This window comes from Psammomys obesus, unplaced genomic scaffold (genome assembly GCF_907164565.1).
Source record: "Psammomys obesus unplaced genomic scaffold, mPsaObe1.curated_primary_1811, whole genome shotgun sequence".
In the NCBI taxonomy this organism is placed as follows: Eukaryota; Metazoa; Chordata; class Mammalia; order Rodentia; family Muridae; genus Psammomys; species Psammomys obesus.
In genome coordinates this window covers 35,859,400-35,864,404 of record NW_026596040.1, presented here as the reverse complement: position 1 = coordinate 35,864,404, position 5,005 = coordinate 35,859,400, and positions in this window count along the sequence as shown.

Here is a 5,005-nt window from a genome sequence, read left to right as displayed (position 1 = left end):
CCCCCCCCCCCCCCCCCCCCCCCCCCCCCCCCCCCCCGTCCCTCCGCTCGGCTGGTTCCACTGCGCAGTGGCGCGCCCGGCTCCGGCCTCGTCACGTGGCCGTCTAGACACCCTGTCGCTTTAAAAAAAAAAAAAAAGCGATTGTGTTTCGCAAACAACAGATCGGGTTTCTAAAAGCTATTTCAACCCCCCTCCCGGTTACCGCCACCCTCTCCCAGGTCTGCAGAAGGGGTACCCACGGGCGGAGGGAGGTGGGAGGCCGAGACGGCCCCGGGGGGTCGACGGAGACCCAGCGGGAGCCAGGGGAAAACGGAAGAGCTGGGGGCACGGAGCGGGCGACCTGAGAGCGGAACGAGCCGGTCCGTGGCCCTGTGTAGACCAGCGCAGCTCGCCCGGGCGCTTCATTCATTCATTCGTTTTGTTTTAAGGCCCTGGCGGCGGATCCCCTTGGAAAGGGAAGGAGAGCGCTGTCTGTTTCAAAGACATTTACACCGGCCAGGACAGAGGCCCTGGGAAGTGTGCGCTAGAGGGAACAGCCGGGCGGCCGAGGGCGGAGAGGCGGCGCGAATGTGACCTCAGCGGCCGCCGCGCTCCCTCCCGCCCTCTCCCGCTCCGGGCTCGGGTTTCTAGGACTGCCTGGAGAAGTGTGTCTTGTGCACAGCTCTGGAATGCATTTGGCAGGCTGACGAGCAGCGAGGGGCAGCATCCTGGAGGGAGGAGGGGTGCAGCTCGCCTGCGCGCCGCCGGCAGGTTTCCTCCCGGCCCGGAAGACCTCCAGCACCCGCCACTGGGCCTCCCGGCGCGCGAAGGTTACCCAGCGAGCAGACGGTCTTGACCGGCCGAGAGCCTTCATTCGCATGCGGGGCCTGTTTCTGCGCCCGGCTTGGCCCTGTTGGTTTTCAAGGTGCTTAGGGTCAGAGTGTTTCTCCCTTGACCTCAGGTGCCGGAGAAAGCTATCCCCAGGTGCAGGTGACTGTTTGCAAGTAGGGAAGATATTTGTCAAGCGAAGGTCCTGGGCCCTGCTCTGAGCATAGCACTGGAGTGTTTAATTTGTTACTGTGACAACTATCGGCGTGGTGATGCAACCTCACATATTTACCTTTTTAAAAGTCGCTTCCAGTTGTGACGTTAGAACAGCAATGAAACTCATTAGGGGCTTAAAAGAAATTTTTACGCTGGGCAGTAGTCAGTTTGGTCTACAAACTGGACAGCCAAAGCTACAGAGAAATCCTGTCTCGGGGAAAAAAAAAAGTAGAAAATAATTTTTACAAAAGGTAGAATGTAATATTTATCTCTCCCCACCGGAATTATGTGTTCTGAAAAGGATAAATTTTAAATGCCCTCTCTATCCAGTAACTTAAAATGTTTCTAACATGATAGATGCTTGATATACATCTAGAGGGCTGGAAGAGTAATTCAGTAGAGGCCCTGGGTTCAGGTCCTGGCAACACACATAGGTAGAAATCAACACTTGGAAGAGGGTTTTTGGACCATTCCCCTACCACACTAAAATCACACGAATAAAGGAAAAAAAACAACAATGTTTGTCACATGATCTCTCGGCTAGGGAGCACTAAGTTGTGGAGGGAAGACAGCAAAATGCCACCAACAGGGAAGGACAGACAGTGGCATTTAGCCACTGGATAGCATAGTGACTTTGCTAAAATGCTGCATATTGGAATTGTGTGTACACACTCTAAAGCCACCTGGAAGGAAGCCAGCAGTCGGGAAGACCGAAAAAGAAATGGAGGAGGGATGACCCCACCATTCCTCACAGGCAGGAATGACCGCAGAGACAGAAACGAGGTCTAGGAAATTTGTGATACAGTCACCTTAGAACAGAACAGGAAGGGCCTGGAGAGATAGCCCAGAAGTTAAGAGCACTTGCTGCTCTTCCAGAGGACCTGACTTTGCCTCCCACTATCCACTTTAGGCACCTCATAACTGCCTGTACCTCCAGCCCCAGGAGACTGACACATTCTTCTGGTCTCCCCTGCACTGCATGCACACACACATACACACACACACACACACACACACACACACACACACACACAAATAAATCTTAGAAAGACATAGGAAGACTGAAAAACAAAACTGACTCCATGTTGGAGTGGTCCTCAGGTGAGATGCAGCCTTGAAAGACTTTCTAAGGCTTTCTAGACATGTGCCGTGTTCTTTCAGGGTCCCATTTTCCTCTGTGTGTTCTGGGCCTCAGTAGACTAGAAAGGCTAAACCAGGCTACAGCGTGACAGGAAGAATTAAATAAACAGAAAGCAAATGCCATCCTTCTAATTAAGCTTTGTGGCTACATGGACAATCTGAAGAAATCTGGATATGTGAGTGTTGCTAATACGCTCTGTGATGAAAGGCCTGAGCACATACAAGGCAGGTAGGTGTAATGGGTATTTCAGGAGGTTGAATCTGATGTCACAGCTTGTCTGGATGGAACGTGCATATACTTGCAGAGCTATGTTCCCATCTCGTGTAATTGTGGGTGTTTTAATTCAGGCGTCACCTCTATTTTGCCCTCTCTGCACAGCTTTCCTCCTCCATTTTACTACTTGAGGTAGAAGTGGGTGGGATGCTGGGCAAGTAGCTGCAATGGCTGCTGCTTTATGGTTCCCTGGCATCTCCTGAATCTGTTAACATCCCAACCTTCCTGACAGCCAGCCCCGCCCCATCACATTCTTACTCCTTCCCTTTCCAAGAAAGAAGCCAGGAGCCCGAAGCCAGCAGCAGAGCTCTGCCTGGCTGCTATGCCTAGAAAGGAAGGGCCCTTATTTTGCTTCACAGAGACAAATGGGACCTGTAAGCACCCAATTTCAGACTATTCTGATCCTTTCAAAAAGAAAGTTAGGGATCCAAGCTATTGTGAATGAATTTGATTCTAATCATTTTCTGGCAGAGAATATGGAATAAAATATCTCATTTGCCACTGTTTATTTCCTGTTGTGGCTTCTATTTTCATCTTTCAGTCACTTTGGTGATAGTAATCAAACCCTAATCATGGTGCAGCCACAAGTCACGGAGACCAAAATAGCAGACTTATGACAGACAAGGATGGAGACAGCGAAGGACCTGGCTATTAATCACCAGTCTCTGTGCTCACAGCCCATTGGCTAGGTGTCTGGAGAAGAGCTGAAGCAGAGAGATATCAGCCTGTGCCTGAGGCCACTGAGCAGCCAAGGCCCCTAGGTCCAGAGCAGCAAAGAGCACAGGAAGTGGCCTCCCAAGATGAATTCTCTGCACCTGTCAAGAAAAGGTGGCTTACAGAAGAGTCTGATTTGAGCCAAATATTGGGCAGGAAGAATCTCCCAAAACTCAAAACAACCACAAGCAAAAGCAAAAAATCTCCTTCCTAGAAGGACAAGATTCTGCTTATTGGTTCTTTTCTCTTTTTTTTTTTTTTTTTAGAGGTTCCAAGATGGAAGAGCAGATGCTCACAGTGCCTCTGGGGGTGAGTTCAGGGTGAGGCAGGGACAGTTTTTCTTGCAAAAGCCAAAAGGAGAAACAATTGGAAAATATCAACATTTCTTGCACAATCACTCCCCTAAAGAATGTGTGAGTGAGCCCTAAACCATCCTCGGCTGGCAGAGATACAAGTGGAAGTGAAGTTACGAAAGGAAGACAGCGTGAGTAAGGCCAGCATGGCGCTCAGCACTTCTCGCCTTATCGCAGGAAGAACAGGAACTAAGTGAATGGAAACGCATCTAATTCACAATCAAATGAAGATGCCCTGACTCATCAAATCGTCTAGCATCACAGGCGTGCCGTCAGCTGATCCAGAGTGTCTGCCAGGTATCTGTCCAAAGCACTCAAGTTAGGTCCCGAGTTCTGGGGTGAGGACACGTGAAACGGATGCGTGTTGTGGCAATGGAGACAGAAACATCCAGAAACAGTGGCGTAAGGCTAGACATTTAAATATATAATGGAGTGGAAATTCGTCCACTCATAGACAGGGGGGGCCCTGGAGAGCGAATGGGCCGGGATGGGAGAGGAACCCAGGCACATAACTCTCTGTACTTCTTGAATTCCGAAGCATGTGCGCATGTTACTTATTCCCAAATGCAGAGTTGTAAACTGTTCTATTCCTTGCCTGTTTTTCTCGGTTCCTGAAAATTGTTGCTGACAGTCTTGTAGCAAAAGACAGGTTGGCCAGGTCCTGTGTAGAAGCGATGCTGTGGGTGTCATGTCTGGGGTGGGCGTGGGAGGGTGGGCAGCTGCTAAAGGAAAGCTGATGACAACAGGAACCAGGGGTTCATCACAGACAGCAAGGGAGGGTGGAGGCTGCTGAGTCAGCAAGGGAGCAAGCCAGTCCTAATCAGAAGACATTTTAGATACCAGTCAGATTGGAGTCTAACCCAGGGCCAGTGGCCTAACAAAGACTGCTGTGACAACAGAGGCTCAGGAGAGAGGCTGCCCAGTCGGAGAAAATGAGAGCTTTGCTTGGGGAAACAAAAAAATGGACTTGGGCGATTCTCCATCCTCTTCGCTGACACGGGTCAGGAGCTGATGTGCCAGGCAGGGGGCTAGACCGCTGAAGAATGTCAGCGGGCCGTTAAAACAGCCTCTGTCTCAAGAAGTGCAGGATGGCGGAGCAGGGTGGGAATGGGAAGCCAGCCTATGCTCCCAAAATGGACCCTGACTGAAAACAGAAAACAGCACACTTATTCTGCGTAGGAGGGATCGCAAATGGTTTCTCAAAGGAAGGAAATTTGAGGGCTGGGCGTGCTGAGTTGAGCAAGTAGCAGGTGGAAGTGCTGATGGGAGACGATGGCGCTAGTGGAAAATGAAAACAAGCCTGTATAGCTGTGAAAACAAGCTGTATAGTTCAGTAGTAGCATCTAGCATGTGCAAGGGCCCTGGGGTAGGACTGCAACACTGCAAGAATGGGGGGGGGGAATCAGAGTGCAGCCTAACCCAGAGGAACCCTGGTCTGTGCTGGTGTTACTCTGAATGCTGTCCATGCTGCAGACAGGTTCCTAACTAGAAACTCAAGACA